Source organism: Wyeomyia smithii, chromosome 2, assembly GCF_029784165.1.
Source record: "Wyeomyia smithii strain HCP4-BCI-WySm-NY-G18 chromosome 2, ASM2978416v1, whole genome shotgun sequence".
In the NCBI taxonomy this organism is placed as follows: Eukaryota; Metazoa; Arthropoda; class Insecta; order Diptera; family Culicidae; genus Wyeomyia; species Wyeomyia smithii.
In genome coordinates this window covers 89,611,360-89,630,943 of record NC_073695.1, presented here as the reverse complement: position 1 = coordinate 89,630,943, position 19,584 = coordinate 89,611,360, and positions in this window count along the sequence as shown.

Genomic DNA, 19,584 nt, shown 5'->3' with positions numbered 1-19,584 from the left:
TTTGTTGAATAAATACAGTTTACACTATCTACCAGCCAATATACAGCTTGAAAATGACAAAGACTTACCTTTTCCATCAATTTCAAAAAGATTCACAGAGTAAAACACTTATGTCCCACTTGAAAAACGTTTTTATCTGAAGATCGTTTCCTTAGTATATTCTCTAACGATACAACGAAATGACAACTGAAACCGATTCACCATTGATTTTTTATTTTTAATATTTTTATTTCATGGCCTACTGGCGCATAGTTTAATTTAACAGAAGGCCAACAGCTCAACGGACATGTACATGTAACTATCATATGAATTTTCATTTTTATAATGCTTAAAACTGAAGAAAAACATCAAAAGGTGTACGGATTTCGATACTGTACGGGTTTCGATCCAGCACGGTACTTTTGAAAAGATCATCATTAGCGTGAATACATAAAGTTTAGCGAATTAATTACATCATTAAACACATTGCATCTTGATGTTTAAATAACTTATTGACGCGAATATGGAAGCATGATAGTTACCTTTCAATGTACATTCCCTCGCAGCTCGAACCAACTATAACGCGACCAACGTATGATATCATCAATTGAGGTTAATTGAAGCAAACAATCCGTATTTGAACGGCTCGTCAATCACCATTTATTTCAACGTATTCTCAATTAAAAGGTTTCTGTCTAAAATTGTTTACTCAGGCCGTATTCGCCACTAGCATGAAATGGGAAATTCTAGACCCATTTCAAATCATCTAATAAAAAAAATATTTTTTATTATTGAAAATTAAGTTTTCGGAATGGTGGTTTTCACCTATTACAACTAAATGAAAACAAGGAGTTAAGATTTAAGTCCGACTTTGTAATGCTGCGCTTGATGTGACCGTGTCATATACAAGCTTTGTCGCCGCTGCTTTCTTCCCGCGGAATGATATTCTCATAATTACTTCTGATTAATTTGACCTTGTGCCATAAGATTGAACGACACCAGCTACTGACAACCATAAAAAAACCAGAAAAAAAATTGAAGGGAAGTTACATGTGAGCAGCATTCTTGAGCAATTTTATTCGGCAAACCGACATTATTCAGTGGAATCATCCTTTGAATGATTTTTTCGTCGAAGAATTTCTAGTGTAATATTCAGCATTCATGTGTAAACGCATATACATTTTTGGGTAATGTCCACGGTCCATAATTTTTTTTTAGAATTTATATGGGCAGTTGTCCACGGAATGCCCCTAAATAATTTAACAAAAAACAACTTTTTTTCCATTTATACATACAGTTATTTGTTACTCGCTTTTTCTAGAATGTATTTTTTATTACTTGCTTCTCACTTTCAACACCCCTACTTTCTCACTCACCCTACTAAAAATATGAGAGTTTTAAGTTTTTCAGAAGCTGGAAGTCGCCAGACACCAATTTTCACCAACTACACACAACTTTGCAGAAACCGAATATTGCCATATTAAATTTTAAAATGGCAGCTGATACCAACTTTTCAGTTTCCGTGTTTTGAGCAAGTTTTGGAAATATCAGTATTAAGGGGTATTGAAACATGATTTTTTAATTTCACCCAGCTCTCCAGAAAACGAACGAGATCATTGTGGATTTCAAAAATACCCATATTCCAGGGTATATGATCGATTTTTAGTTTTTCGGAAACCCGAAATAGCCGTGCATTTCCAAATGGCGTTGATTTCCAGTTACTAAGTATACTTGGTGGTTTTGAGCTTTCCCCACAGCTTTATACAGCGATGGCATCGAACATCGACTTCCAGCTCCAGACATGATCTAGATCGATTTGCACGTAAAAGCTTAACTTCTTTATCCGTTAAGGTCCTTTTCTCTGTCATGGGTTGCCGATTGTTCGTGTTGCTTCAATTAATCCAGAGTCAAAAAGTAAACTGTTACGGACGTATTTCTATAATATGTATCTTCTCCGGTTTGCGTCATAGGTATACCTGAATTGATTAGACAATCTTCATTAAACGATCATTCAAATATTTACCAAATTACCTACAGCACATATCATCCCTCTTTTATTCTTTTTCTTTTCCGCTAGTATCTGTCTAAAGTTAAACCAAGCTTGCTGAAGATGAGCTGAAAATGTGCATATTTGTGTTCGAGATAGGAATAGCTTCGAAATGTTCAAATTGGTGAACACTGTTCATGCATAAACTCTTCATTCTGTCTGGGTATGCTAATAGACGACATTCATTAGGAACAGGATGTGAATTCCTATCGGCATTGAAATCGCGTTTCGACAGTCGAATTGTTTCATGTTTCTGTAACAATAGCCGGTGGACCAATTATGAATGTTTGATTGTCGAAATATTCAGCATCATGCTGTGAATATTCACGTCGCGAGTAGTTTCAAATTGAAGAAATCTCTGGCAGAGGTTATATTTTTGAAATGTATTCTTGAGGTGATAAGGACAATATACCGTTAGATTTATTAACTAAGCTCATATAATAATTTAAATAAATTGTTTGTTTGAATTATACACGGCTCCTTAAGCAAATGATTCAAATGAGATTATAAAACAACAATACGCGCTTTCGATTGCTATTTATTCAGTTTTTCGTTATCTACGTGAGAAAAATATTCAATGAACAAACAACACAACTTTGCAGTGTTTCGCTTGTCGTGATATGATATGGTAAAAAACTTCCCGAACATTCTAAATTCTCGGAGATAATGATTAAAATATAAAAAGTATCACATCGATACCGCTCGATTCAGTTCTCGAAATATTTATAATACTACTTTAACATCGCTTCCTCTCGACTGGTGAAACGTGTTTTCAAAATAATTTTGAAGCAGAAACAACTCGAAAGGGGATATGTCAGATTACTTTCACCAATATCAAGTCATCGTCACTACTGATATGAGTCGGACCTTTAACAGGTGATTGAGAGTTTTCTTATTCAGCATGCACGTCTCAGATTTTTAGAAATTTTAGACATAATATTTGTTGTACCGTATAAAACAAAACTGCCTTTAATTATATATTATCAAACAAGCAAGGATTTCAAAATGATGAATTATTACTGCTGTTTTATAAATACAAAATATATACAGCCTGAAAATAGAACATGTATTCCGATTTAACCTTTTTTTTTATTACTTTATTAGGGTGGCTTTCAGCCACAGGCTGGTTCGCCACTAGCCGATTTAATCAACAATTTCAATTTATTGTCGTTTAGATGATGGTTTTTACTACACCGTTCCATAGAAAGAATATATCGAAAGGAGTTCTTAATGAAGGAACGATATAATTTGAATGAATGATGTCATAAACTTAATATTGTTAGTACATAATTAAAATGTCAAGACTTTGAAAGAGAATTCTTTGCTGAGAAATACAATACACAATACATACTATTCCGTTATTTTATCGTACTTGTGTATGCGAAAATACACCGGGTAAAACAAGGGAATATACTATCAAGTTCAATTCCGGTTGATCTTTGTCCGAACCGTAATTTGCTGCTAATGATAATCAATTATCCAAATGAATTTAATATAATTATCGCTTATTTCAAGCGAGTCCTGACGAAATACCTTTAGATTACGCTAATCTGTGATGTTCATAGAAGAATCACCAAGTCGTGGACCTCCAACATAGTAAATACGTCAATATCTTCCAAGCAACCGCAGTGTGGCCACACATTTGAGATAAAAAATTAAGATATGTGAATCACATTCTGGGATGCTTGGTTGAGTTGTCATGAACAGTTCGAGCTAATTTTCGTACTAAGTTGGGATATGGGGTGCCAATCGAGATATTCCGGTTATTTGACGAGAGATCACAAGGACTAGACTAAGAAAAGCAGAGTTTGTATGTTTTTGTGAGTGTGGCACGATATCTGCATATATTGTTGTTGTTATGGGGTGATGTCTTTTAACATAAAGGTTTGCTATAACAGGGTGCCGCAACCCTGGAAAATAAGTGAACGTTAAGGAATTTGTTTTTCGTTCAGTGAAATCAGGAAATATTACGAAAACCTTATTAGTTCAAGAGTATGCGCCTAAGTGCATCTCCCAGATGGTCTCAAGGTACGATGCTGACCTAACAAGCCAGTCGTCATAGGTTCGAGTCTTGGCTCGGGAGAGACTGTTAGTGTCAGTAGGATCGTAGCGCTAGCCCAGTGGCACCGAGGCTTTGCTTTGCTTTGCTTCTATGTGCCTAAGTGCATAAACGTAGGCTCGACGTAGGACTACAATGGTTGTTAAAATTTGACTCTGCCATACGTATACACAGGCACATATAACACACAATCCGCGTACCATGCACCTTACTTATACTTATACACATACCATACACCACATGCTATACTCACATCACGTTATATACAACACACACACGCTATATACCACACGCTTAACAGAGTGTTCAATAAGTTCGAATACACTTTAAAAATGTGTTAAAAAATGAAAATACATCCCAATCATCCTGATCTAATTATATATATAAACGGGGGTTACTCAGTTAGGCTCTTCAGCAGTCCACATAAGAGGTTGTATGTAGTAACCGAAATACGTATCTGCGGACGGTATGAGAGGGTATTCGATCTTTTCTAGTAGCATTAAATGGAAACATAGCTTATACATAAGGCCCGGGAAGTCTTATTGAGAAAATCTGTCAAATTCTCCCGACACTGCGCTTGGACGATATTCGCGTGCCTGTTGATAGACGTAATGATCCTCTCGCGAAGGACCTTCCCGTAGGTCTTTTAGTACGCGCCGTTGATTTTTCCATCACCACCACCAACCATCACCAACAGCTCTCTGGAACAACGGGATGTTTATGTGTTGGCCAACGTTGACGTGCACAGCCGATCGTTGTGGACATTGTGCTGCGGTTGCAAAACAAATAGTTTCTCATCAGGAAACAAGACCTGCAAGCCGCGAAAGTATCATTTTGGCTCTGTCTAACCTCTTCTTCGTTGTAGCCTCCACTACCCCGTTAACTCTGCGTTTTTTCACGGCTTGTATACATCGGTCAGTCTATACATGAGGCTCAAACTGACACCAATATGATTACACAGAATGCACATGGTGCGCACCTACACAACGATGAAAAGTTGTATTCGAACTTATTGAACACCCTGTATACCACGCGTTATATATCACTAAGCTCACACGTCCTACCCAAACCAAACGGTTTCCAAGTCTTCCAATAGTCCAGTCCATGCCCGGATGGCAGTAGCTTTCCACCAGTGCCGGTCTCAGTCAGTTTCGGGTTGTATTCCAACAACGATATTTGAATTTGATTACCAAAGGAGGGGTTTAAAACAAATCGGAGGGAAACCGAACTGTTCGCCTGAGCGGTCAACCAGAGAATGTGCTTCTCCCCATGCTGAATGTCCTTTTATAGCGTTACCCAGAATGAAATAGTTGGTTGATTGAAGGAAGAACCAATCCCGTGGTACCAACTTAGCTTCTTTTCCATGTCTTGTGATAAATTCCATGCCAATTGAATGCGACTGTATTGCTAGTCAATGACTGAGCGCGTGGAGTCATTTTGTCGAACTTTTTGAAGTCTGTGTTAGAGAAATAAACCGATCGTATTGGAAATGTATGTGGATATTTGACCTTGAAATTTTCTCGTAATTTTCACTATGTAATAAGAAAATAGCGAGAAAAATTATCATACTATTATAAAATTGTTGTATATTTTAGCTATTTAGCTAACGGCATATGTATTTATGTATTGAAATTGGTATAGTCGTTTGAGAACTACTAGCATTTGACAACTTACTTTCCGCTAACGAAAAACGTTAGGTGTCGTAACGTACACAAATTACGTAACGCCAAAAATATAAGATTTCTAGATCTAGTAATTTGTGTATGACGCCTAACAAGCGGTCCCCGTGGCTCTGTGGTTAGCGATTTCGGTCGACTAGCTCTCCCACACGGTTGTGATATCGGGTTCGATTTCCGATCGAGTCGAGGATCTTTTCGAGCTGGAAATTTTCTCGACTTAGCACTGGGGCACGGCGTATCGTTGTACTTATCCTACACATGCAAAATGTGCCAAAAACAACGGATTTATCCGTAGATCTACGGATTTGTTCACTTCTACGGATTTACAAATATATGGGATATCCGTAGAAAAGAAGAAGAAAACAGGGGAAATCCGTAGAATTCCATGAAAATCCGTAGAATCTACGGATTTTCACGAAATAGTTCTGGCATCTCTACCCCCAAGGCTAAGCGTGCGATATTGTTTTTTTGTGCCTAACAAGTTCATTTCAATTTTCACAGAATGTAGCTTGAGGTAGTCCTACGTCAAAAATAATCACGGAAAATATTCATATACTATCGAATATTTTTCTACTGCGATTTCAGAATTGCGTTCATATATGTTGCCGTTTTTTGTGTCAAAAAAAAAATCAGGAAAATTAGTGTTAAATTTGAAGGAAATAAGTGTTTAGATTTTATTGGTCGAGGTGATGCCCATAGCGATTTTGTCGATAAATTCGCGAGCAAGCTTATGATGTGGAAAAATATTTGTAGCTTCGGACAGAAACAAACAGGTTTCCGTGACAAACCTATGGATTTCAAAATGCCTAATTCACTAAGCTGTTACAATTGCGGAAAAGTGCTACAGTTTGTGATAAAGCAAAGCCTTGGTGCTACATTCCGTATCGGAATTCGACCTTCTGTTTTACTATACACAGACTTCGCAGCCGACTGTTAAGTGCACAGGACAATTGCGGGGCTAGCGCTACGATCCTACTGACACTAACAGTTTCTCCCGAGCCGGGACTCGAACATACGAACTGGTTAGGCCAGCGTCGTACCTCGAGACCAGCTGGGAGACTAAGGAATGTTCATTTTATAAAACGGACATTTTGAATAGACGATAAAAACTAAACATTAACTCCAAATTTGATGAATCTTCCTTTATCGTGTAGTTGAGTTTGTTGACATTGTGCCGGTGTTTTGGTTTTGGTGTCGGAACGGTTAAGTTTCGGAAAATGGCACGAATCGATCAAGATACTCGTTTTTGGATTGTTCAAAAGTACTGTTCCGAGGGACTATCCTGTAGAAATATTGCAAAACTTGTGAAAAGGTCTAAGTCTACTGTGTACCAGATCATCAGAAAGTTTGGAGAATACGATTATCTTGAAGATTTGCCAAGATCCAAAACCAGAAAAGGTGCGGCTATTCCACAAATCGAGCAGAAGTGTGTGAAGCTTTTACTGTCCAATGAATGTGACTCTGTGCGAAAAATTGCTTAAAAACTCAGAGTTAGTATAGGAACGGTTCAAAATATCAAACGAAGGAATAACATCAGAACCTACAAAAAACAGAAGACACCGAAACGGACCGAGGAACAGCATGAACGGGCAAAGGAACGATGTCAGAGGTTGGATAGGATACTGAAAAAGCAATGAAACTGTTGCATTTTAATGGATGACGAGACTTACTGAAAACTGGACGCAACAACACTTCCGGGGCCACAATTTTTCAATTCTATTGTAGGTAGGGAAGTACCAGATGTAAAACGATCGATTAGAATGGACAAGTTTGGTAAGAAAGTGCTTGTATGGCAAGCTTTTTGTTCTTGTGGAAAAAAAAGTTTGCCATATTTCACAATAGGAACCATAAGCGCTGAGAATTACCGGAAGGAGTGCATTCAAAAACGTCTTGTTGCTGTGTATCGTCAACACAAGACCCCACCAATGTTCTGGCCAGACCTTGCATCCGCCCACTACGCTGCTGCCATTCTTGAAATGCTGAAGAAATATACGATTAAATTCGTCGAAAAGGCGAATAATCCACCAAATTGTCCAGAGCTACGTCCGGTTGAACGCTATTAGGTAATTATCAAGTGGTATCTTCGAAAGGATGGTAGAGAAGCACAGTCAATTGATGAGTTCAAGAAAATGTGGTCATCTGCAAGCCGAAAAGTTAAGCCAGAAACTGTAAAGAGGCTTATGAGTGGAGTTCGAGGAAAAGTTCACCAGTTTTATAGTTAGATGAACTTAGTTAGGTTTTACATTTTGTACTTTTTGTTGAAAAATAAACCTTCATTTTGCAAAAACCGTCTAGAAATTGCTTGAAAAATAATAAAGATATCACCAAAACAAAGTGTCCGTTTGATAAAATGAACAGTCCTTACATCACAGTTTGTGATAATGGAACAACAAAATCTAGAATAGAAAATACGTGACGGAATGATGGAAGAGCGTTCTTGGTGGAGTACACGGGTATCGATCAACATATCACGGTTTCATTCAATAAGTCTTTCGAATCCAGATGAATAAAGCAGTATAATTTAATCAACTAAAAAATCGGAATTTCCCAACATGTGTTAGGGCAATTGTAAGATAATTTAAAATTTGTGTAAATCATAAATGATTTTTTTAGGCTCGAAAGAGAATGCCTGACACAGGATGGAATATACTAGAGTTATTTCCGAAAAGATAGGCATGAAAACATATTTTGAACTTTATAAAAATAATCATTTATTTTGAATACCAGTGTTAATCAACAAGGGAATTGTTAACTCAATACTGGTCAAATTGAAAGGTTAAATATATAGAGCTAAGGACAATACAACACCTGTTATCGCAGAAGACGAGGTTATAGCACTGAAGTGTTTGAGACTACATCGAAACAAGGTTGTGTCGGTTGATGTCGTTAGTATAGAGGAAAAAGTGATGTGTGAGAGTGATATCAAATATGTTAGGGATGGGTAGTAGCGCCACCGCCTCCCGTAGAGTTCTCTATGTTTTATTTCTTTCTTGTATCAAAACTCATGTTAACTTAAAATTTTAAAATCCAAATAATTTCTAAAGGTTGCTTCGTGACATAAACGAACTTTGAAAAAATGAAAGCATTTTGGAATGTTCTGGATCAAACAGTTTATGATAATCATAATTCAATAAGAATCAATTATTTCGAACAAATTATACTTTAAATTTTATTTACGCGTATTTGACTGTTTTTATAATTAAAAATGAAACTTAAATAATTCTGTTTCTAGAATTAAAAACGAAATTTATATTATTCTCGTCTGGGAGGAATCACTCAAGAATACTACTTTAAATTGAACACCCGAAATTTCACCAACACATGTGAACACGCAAGAAACAACAATTTTATTCTTACAATCAGCGATATCTAGTACTACTACCTCACATTGTTGGTTCCATTCGTGCACAATTTTTCGTCTTTCAAGCCGAATTGACTTAAAATCATCACTGACGAGCTAAATTCGTTTGACCCAAATCACGTTATCTCTCCTAGCCACTCGTCACACACATAGAGTAGCTACTAATAACGTAGTAAGATTAGGAAGGTATATACTTGTGAAGATTATTTTCTATCATTTTACATCTTTCCTATTTTACGTTGACCATGCTTCCAAATAACATACTACGGTCATGGGATAACTCTGTTATCATTTTTTATGGCGCCACCCAGTGAAGCCTGATGAAGGTAAATAATTGGATGAAGGGTTTTCATTTTCTACGACCGCAAACGTTGGTAAAGTTTTCTTTCATTCAAGTGACAGCTTTCTGTCACTCTAGTTAGACTAAAACATGTATATCATTATCATATGATTTTTATCAGGCCCTTGCTATCATGTTATTGGAAGACGGTCATTGAGAAATCCCATCATCAATTTTCTACTATCGTTCACCAACGTTGTTCAAAAAGCTATTAGGCGTCGCACACAAATTACGTAACGCTAAAAATCTAGATTTCAAACCCCCTCCCCCCCCTATGTAACAATAGGTAACGTTCGATATGACTCCCCCCCATAAAATTACGTAACGCTGAACAGTCTGACCCTCCTCCGAAATTTCCAATTTAGAGCAAACATCACAGTTACATAACAGTCTTAACTACCACCCCCCCCTCCACCCCAACGTAACAATAAGTAACGCAGACTAAACCCCCCTTCCCCCCTTCATGCGTTACGTAATTTGTGTACGGCGCCTTAAAATGTGTATCAAAAACCTGATTCAAACTATGAAAACCTTAAAGAGAATGAAGCTAAGCCTTATAGTTAAAAGGAACATGACAAACCATGATTACTCAAGAAAATTATTAGGACGACTGAAGTGAGCACATGATCCTGATCTGGTTGTCGGATGGTCGGCCGACAAACCGGTATAAGTCTAAAAGACGTTTATTTGAAACCTAGAACTATTTTTCTAAATAATGCCATATCAACTTAGTTTATTTTCACAGTGTTGTCATACTAGTGTGACGATATTATTGCCTGCAGTATTGGTTCGACAGTTGGTAACGAATTTGATTTGTGTTAAATAATGCAAAAGAGAAATTCGACATTATTGTCTTCGTTTTCATTTTAGGCTCATTAGGGATAATGGTTACTCATAGAACAATAGTTATTATGATTGAAAATCATTGTGTTATAATGAAATTTACCTACACTTGGCTGCTTTCCATGACGCAGTTTGTTTCCTGTTTATTTCCGTTGCGTAGGTAATATATGATTTATTCACACCGAAGTCAGAGTGGAGCGACTGTGGATATCGCTTAATAGAACATTAGAAAAGAACGTCATTGACGAAATGAGGCCTCCGGAGTGTTATTGGATGACGGTAGATTGTTACTGTCATTGAGTTTGCGCGATGTGAGCCGCGGAGGTGAACGGTGTTTCTCTGTTTGATGTGTACGGGCATTGAGGCGAGCTTCCACTATATTTAGATTACGCCGAAAACTCAAATGAAAATTTGTTAAAAAATTATCTGTTGCATAAACACAAACATAGCGGAAATTCAATCCATTTATTAGTGTTATTTCGGTATCTGCTGCTTTATTAATTCATCAAAATGGAGTCTGAATATGGAAGGTGGGATAATAATATTGAACCAAGTTGTTCAAAATATCCTCGCTTTCTACGATTTATTCAATTTGACAAAAAATTGCTTCGTCATATCGAATGTGACGTACCTATTCTTCTACAGTAAAATCTCATTAGAAGTTGTATTTTATATTTTATACCTTATCGGTTTTGGGTTGACTTGTGCCATCATCGCCTCTCCAGGCGCTGCATAATGAAATATAGAAATGATTAATCAATTTCCTCAAAAAAGATTCGAATGCGAACTTCTCAGATCGAGAATCATACGAAAAAAAAAAACGGTCGATTGCATTCAATTAGCAACCATCAGTTTTGAGAAAGCTTAAAATATCACAGCTGCTAGGGGAAACAGTGGTTTTTAGCACTGAACGGTATTATGATTTGAATGTTTTCTGCATCATATTATAATCTTTTTCATTGGTTTTATAATAAATTCCCAACGAAATTCTTGCCCACGTGTTGATTATCACAAGTTTGAACACTTTAAGCAAATTTTATAGTCTGTTCTGCAGACTCACAAATCGTGATCACGAGTTACAGAAATAACCGGTTGATCGCTTTTAATTAGGAACCAGAAGTTATATTTTAGTTTTAAATATCACAGCTGCCAGAAACAATAGCGCAGTTTTGATTTTCTTCTTATTTCTATTATTTTGAGTTAAATTCATTTTTGATTTCCAACAGACTAAATAAAATGAATCAAAAGCCTTGAACAGAGTTTGCTGTTTTTAATAATAAGTAATAGCACCATAAACAATTTTTAGACTGCATGCGTCTGCATTGCATCAAAACGCCCTGAACTAATTTTGAACTATCATAGCGTAAAAAGAACTAGCATGTTTTATAATATTTTATACTTTCAAAAAGATATTTTTTAGCTTTTATTCAAACTTAGTAAGTTAATTTGAGCGCAGCTTACAAGGTTCTCTCTCAAATTCTATACCACCGTCGATTATCTCCGTTTGCGAGAAAGTTTAGTGATGGGAAATATCGCCAGAAACGGATATCGATAACAATCCATAATTCCGGGGTTTTTATCGATATCGATAATTTGAAAGGTATTTGACAACTGACATTTTGGTATGTAAATCTATGGAAATCAAAGACAGAGAATGGCAAATCTTACGATACTACGAATGAAAATTCAAACAACCGAACGAGTTTAAAAGTTTGCTTTGGATCCACTAGGAGCGAATTTGTTTATTACTTTTTGTTCAAATTCTCTGGGTTTTACACCGTGAGTACTTGCAACGGACCAGTTTTAAGCCGAAGTTGATTTCAAAGGTTGTATAACTAGGGATACCATTTGGTCGGAATTTTAAATCAGGACACTTTTTAGGCGTAAATTTGAGGTTAAAATAAATTTAACACTCTATCTGTAATTTGCATTTTAGAATACACCAGAATATTCAATCGTTTATTCAAAGTATTTCTTTGACAAATTTTTACCAACAATTTTGAAGAATTAGGCATTAAAATTGTTTGTTGGGTAGTTGACCCCTTAAAAATTTAGCACACGTTAACAGTTCCAAGTAAAATTAGTCAATTATATTTTTTTTAATTATTCTGACTTCTTTTTCGTGATTCTTCCATGATTGGACAGTCCGCAATGTTCAGGTAATCTCTTGAAAACATTTTTTTAGATGAGCTTTTTTAGATAGTAATTTTTTTCTTTCAATTTTTTTTCAGAGTGTATGTTTTTCGGAAAGACAAAGTTAATATCTACAACTTTGCCGAAGACGTCACACCGTTCGAACGAGCCGTTTTGATTCTAAAAATATTTATAATTTTCAATATCTTCTCAACATAACATTTTTCAATAGCTTCTCAAAAATCAGTCGGTGTTTAAAAAATTAAACCAATAGCACGAAATGGCATCTTTTGTCCATAGGAACGTCTATGCCAAGTTTCAGCCAAATCAAAAATGGTCGATCAAATTCGTTGCCCGTTTTATTGTGCAATTGCACCTAGACTGTAGAAATGGTCGGGTTTCGGGTTTACAAATGTCTATTTTCAGCGACAAAATATTTCCGATTTCAGACCATATCATATTTTCTTTAAACGATTTGGTTTTAAGCTCTTCGAATGATGATTATTAAAAGTCACGATTTTTCGTGTGATAAGATTTTTCAAGATTTTCCAATCGAATTAAATAATGCTTATTTTACCTCTGCGCTGGCATCAATTTGCGTATTTTTCTGATACAATAAAATTTTTATTTTATTTTATTTTATACTCAATTTAATGTTCAACGTTTTGTGTTTAATGTTTTGACTTCGAACTTTAATGAAAGTTTTTCAGAACTCTGTCTCCAGAAAGTGTGTTTTTCTCTTGTTTATTGTTTTTTTTGCTACCCAATTTTTTCTTTGCGCAATAAATTATTGCTCTCCTGCTGAAGGATTTTGCTGCGAAAAAACGTTCTGCTACATTTTCTGATATTTGAATCGTGTTTTTAAGCATGTGACCACCGAATTAATTCTACTTACTTTACCTTACCAGTCAGCTCCAGGCCCAAGTGCCTTGCTATTCGAAGAAGTCGTCTCCATTTAATTAGGTTCATGGCTGCAGCTCGCTAACCATGTCGTCTGCGGTGGCCAACCATGTCGTCTCTGGAGGCCACTCCTTGCTTGCTGCGCGCCTCGTCGACTCGTTCTAGTCGAGTCGTTATCAAGGACCATTTTTACCGGACTGTCGTCCGACATCCTTACGACATGCCCAGCCCACCGTAGTCTCTCGATTTTCACCGTTTCGACGATGAGTGGTTCTCCCAACAGCTGAGGCAACTCGTGTATCGTACCACAGATGGTACGCAGCACCTTCCGTTTCGGGTTTGGTGAAATAAAAATTTTTCTGGTTCGGATCAGATTCGGGTTTGAAAATGTCGGGTTCGGGTCAGGTACGGGTTTGAAAAACATTAAACCCGACCGTCTCTACTAGGCTGCCACTATGCAAGTCCGTTCTATTACAAAGATTAGCAACCATCGTCGACTTGACCAACCATGTTAGTTTATCCGGGAAACCGTAATCGTTTCCAATCTGCCATTGCTGATGTCGATCGATTGTATCGGACGCCGGTTTATAGTCGATGAACAAGTGATGTGTGGTCACGTTATAATAAAGGCATTTCTGTAGGACCAGCCGTTCCGCGAATATTTGGTCCGTGGTGGCACGGGCACCCATAAATCCTGCCTGACAAAATCCTCAAGTGGGAGTGTAATAATTGTGTAATTATTGCACAAAGTAAAAATTGGGTAGCAAAAAACCAATACGTTCCAGCAGCGGCGTAGCGTGACCGGGTGACACCCGTGGCGGAAAATTTGGGTGTCACCCCTTTCTCCTGGCTGTCATCCCCACCAGGTTGCAGTAAAATCATTTTGTTAGCTCGTTTTCAATTGCACTAAATCTACCCATTTTTGAAAAATAGGTAAGATTATACTCTTGAAACAAATTTATATAATTTTCACCGCGACCTCCACCTAATTGATGAATAATCTCACGGATATCACCCTTTTGAACGTGATACGTATGAAAATTTTCCTCATGGGTGTCACCCCCTAAAAAGTGACACCAGGGGCGGACCGCCCCCGCCGCCCCACGGCGCTACGCCAGTGCGTTCCAGAGAAAAACACACTTTCTGGAGACAGCAAATTGATGCCGGAGGTAAAATAAACATTATTCAAATCGATTGAAAAATCTATCACACGAAAAATCGTGACTTCTAATAAATATCTGCCTTGTCTTCAATATATATTTTTATTGTGTATTTTGACGCAAAACCAAATTTCCTCGAGTTTGAACATATTTTAACTTAAGGCGCAACAATGGCGCCATTTTGAATATTTGAGAATTCGGAAATTATTGTTGTTTTTTCGACGCCATTATGTTTTAGGACCAAATATCAAAATTCTAAGAGTTTGTCCAAATATTAGCATCTTCTTACCCATCTTAAAAAGTAAAACGAATCTTTAATCATAGCATTGCATAGCATATTTGATCGCCCGTGTGTTGCCCGCGATTGACCAGAATCAGCTGAAATTGCACAAAGAACCGTCAAAATGGTGCCTAGGAGTAGCAAGCCATTCTCAATGTACAATTCCTGGTGATCTTTTTTTCACTGGTCAATAACGATGCTGGCCACGCCCAATGCAGATCAATAGAGGAAGGGATATAGGGAGTGTTAGTTTAATACTTGTTGCTACTAGAGACCGTGGAATCCTCTGCATCATCCACAAGTATCAAAGGAAGGAATTAGTGTTAGTGGAAAGGAATTGATCTGGATCCATCGAGGATGATGGTGCGACCTTTTCTACACAAATTCGCGCACGATATGGTTACTTCTCGGTCTCTGGGCAACCGGCCACCAGGAGACGATATAAATAGAACCGCGCCACGATCTAGTTATTTTCGGCAACCTACCAATCGTTAACAGTCTGTATCACACCAAACTTCGCGTTTAGTGCCGTGAACTTAATTCAAATTTACCTAAAAACGAATGGAATTCGTAAAACGCAACAACCGCATGCCGAACGCAAACTACTGGCCCCAGCTCAAATAACGGATAGAGCACTGTATTAAGATAGTCACACTGAGCGCAGTCAAAATACCGCGTGCGAAACTGAACTGCCTTCTCCGAAAGCAAACAAGAGCGTGCCAACCACTGGTATTACGAAAAAGCCAAAACACCCGTTTATTAAAAAGAAAAAAAAAAGGAAAAAGAATGGAACCGGCAACACAGGAATAGATTTGGCATCCATGCAGGGTTTGTCTTTGTCGCGATTTAATAATTACAATATTTATCGAACGAACGAAACCTACTATGAATCGCAACGTGCTAAAAAGAACCAACAGACGTACAGTCCCCGAAATAATGATTTGGTACATCTCGGAAATCACAATACACCGATAATCCTTAGATAAGCAAAGCTCACCAAGGCCGAAGACACGTTTACACAGGAACATTATGTACGACCGCTCTATTCCCTCTAACCCACGCATACGCGAGAGGACACGGTGCTTCGCCCGATAAGCTTCTGTTTTGTATTTAAGTTAAGATACCTACTGAGTATAAAAACTGGCAAAGTTTCATGCACTCATAGCTCAAAAATTTAAAGAAATGCAATATGCATATCGAACAAGACAGAATTCTAAGTTGATTGATAAAATGCCAAAGCAATCGCAATCAAAATTTAGTTGCTATTCCGACCAACAAGATTTTAACATACACTAAAGTCGCTTTTTACGCGGGGGATACGTGCCGCGTAAAAAGAAACCGCGTAAAAAAAACCGCGTAAATTCCGGAATCCGCGTAAAAAAACCGCGTAAATTCCGGAATCCGCGTAAAAAAAAACCATCGTTAATTTTGCATTCCGAGTGAAGGGGAACCGAAATCCGGGCAAAAAAAAATACCGCGTAAATTCCGGAATCCGCGTAAAAAAAACCGCGTAAATTCCGGAATCCGCGTAAAAAAACCGCGTAAATTCCGGAATCCGCGTAAATAAAAACCGCGTAAATTCCGGAATCCGCGTAAAAAAAACCCGCGTGAAAAAAAAAACCGCGTAAAAAGCGACCTTAGTGTAATTAAAAAAATTTTCTATGTGTTTCAATATTTGTTCAAAAGCTAGAAAAATCATAAAACAAGGGTTTAAAACTGGGCCAACTGTTCGTAACCGTTCGGTCAGGCCGCGATAAGTTTCTGAATTATATTGTAATGCTACCAGTTTCGTGTTGTGAGAGCCAGCGTGTACAAAGGTTCAAAGCTCTCACCTATTGGGGTGATTATTCAAGCAGAGCTTTAGCAACTGAAACAACTCCACAAAACCACGCTAAAATAAATCTCGACATATTGTAAGCAATGCACCCAGATTTGCATCTACCAAAAAAAAAAAATAAAATAAATAAATAGACCAATTATTTTCAAAACGGCTAATTGACAACGCAGGCAGGGCGTTTAAAGTATCCCTGCCGACGTCAGTGCACTGCTCACCCGAGACGCATGAAACGCAAAAACTAAACATAACACTTACTGCTTGTAAATTTATTTAACTATAAAAATTAAAATATTTTTTTTCTGTGTCTATATCGAAGAAATATCGATTAACACGTAACAACTTGCACATCCCTACAGACAGACAATGCAGGTGTTACAGCAAAATTTTCCAATTAGAATTATCTCTCTAGCGCTTTCTCATTGAAACAATTTTTTCTAACTGGCGCTAGTTATATTAAACAATAATTGAACGAATAAAAGCAGAATACTTAGCTTTACATAGGTTCTTCGACCCTTTTCCTTCCGCCTTCGTTCAACATTTACTATAGCACTTGCCACTGTATGACGTAACACTTTGACAAATTTTTCTTCGTTGGATTTTGGCTTACAAAAAAAAAACAGAAAAATAAAACACATTCTGCCGGACGATTTTCACATGATATCGTTTTTTCGAACTATTATGTCAATTAAAACTGCAGACTCTTTTTCCATAAATCCAGCAGAATACGCTCGAATTATGCGAAAATATTACGGAGTAATTTTTAACGCGCCTACCAATGGCCGTGCTGCCAGAAACTCTCTTTAAAACGAATCTTTAATCGGACAAAAACTGAGCCTAGAACGGTGATTCTTCGCAACCGGTTTTGGCATGGTTTTAGTACAGACAACCAGACGTGCCTCTTCGAAGAAAAATCCTGGAAAATCTTCGTCCTTATTCGAAACGTTACACTCATGCGCCACCATGCGACCTTATTGCCTACTAACTTATTTTCGTGAATCGGTTTTTGTCTTTGTGTGCACGCTTGCTTAAATCAACACCAGCGGCATTACTGACGGTTTTTGTCTTTGATAATGAATGTGAAAGCTTGCTTATAGTGACACCAGTGGCATTATTGCCTACTAAGCAAAACTTCAAAATAATCGTTTCTTTTCTGGTCGATGAAATCGTCATCGAGTGGCACGTCTATTTGTCTGTGGTTTTAGTATATTTCACAAAGCAAAGTAATATCGAGTATGTTTGAGCAATAATGGTAATGCGCTAATATCTAAAAGTGATAGTAAAATTATGTCTTATATTGAGTAAAAAAATCTCAGGAATCGATTGATTGGTGTCTGATCTACGTTAAATGTCAGCAACATATCAATTTTGCCCCGATTCCCTTACAATACTAAAATAGGTTCGCCTCGACGTTAGATTAATTTATTTGAAATCTGTTTAATGTAATATCAAGAGTATAAGCGATATTCAAAGATACAATAACAATGTGTCTTCACATTTGCGGGGAAGGGGTTGCATTTTGGCCAGGGCCGGTCGAAACATAGAAATCTCGCTTCAGCTATGAGACAGAATCATCGCGTCTTCGATAAAGTTAAATGCTCCCGCAAAGAGGAAAGGATTATGTGAAGACAAATTGTTATTGTATCTTTGAGTATCGCTAACACTTTTGATATTACATTAAACAGATTTCAATAAAGGTAATTTAACGTCGAGATAAAACTATTTTAGTATTGTAGGGGAATTGGGGCAAAATCGACATGTTGCTGACATTTTACCTAGATCGGACACCTACCAAAAAATTTCTAAGACTTTTTTACTCAATATAAGACATAACTTGACTACCACTTCTGGGTATTAGCGCATTACCAATAATGATCTACATTCTCGATATTATTTTGCTTTATGAAATATCTAAAACCATGCCAACCGGTTTCGTAGAATCACCGTTTTGAGATCAGTTTTTGTCCGATTTAAGATCTTTTTTTTCCAAAAACATGAGTAAGAAGATGCTAATATGTGGACAAACTCTTAGAATTTTGAAATTTTGGCCTTAAAACAAAATGGCGTCGAAAAGCATCGAAAATTTAGGATTTCTAAAAAAATTCAGAATGGCGCCATTGTTGCCCCTGTAACTTGAAATATGTTCAAAATCGGGGGAATTTATTTTCGCATCAAACTCCATCAAAAAATCATACATAGAAGCCAAGGCAAAAAATTTGTTGCACTGTGGTATCATTCGAAGAGTTTAAAACCAAATCATTAAGAAAAAATTATGATATGGTGTGAAATCGAAAACATTTTGTCGCTAAAAATAGACATGACTTGTTTTGATCCCAATTCCAATGAAGTTACTTTACGCAAGGGATACGTAATGGGTAAATTTCGAAATCCGCATGAAAACAGCTGTGTACAAAGTGACTTTCGAGGACCAACTTCGTTTCGTGGAAAGCAACAAATCGATATTGTAGCTGATTTCTTCGTCAATAAATTATGTAAACATAGATGGCATTTTTTTGTTCATGAGTATTTTGTATGAAATATCTATTTCAAATATTATAGAACTACAAAGAGTTTTACAGCACATGTTGATTGATAAAAAGATGAGTTGAAAATCAATCATTTTGGTTTAGTTTTGCAGCATTCAACCAATCACCAACTCGCTTTTAAAGCAGTGAATAGGATGGTATAGTGTAGAATTTTGCTTGCCATGTGCCGTATCGAATGCATGCAATGTAACTTTTACTCGATAGATCTTGAACACAAATGTCTTAATCCATTGGTAAAGTTTTCACTAACCTTTTGGTATAATATTTGACATATCTTTCAAATTGCAAAAAAGTGAAAAAATCCACTAAAAATCAATTGCAAAGGAAGCGGCTATCCTATCACGAACTCGCTTTATATCCCTGATGTTTATTTTATTTTCTGACTAGCTCCGCTTTTATTCCCAGTCTGTCCCAGTTTCGCAA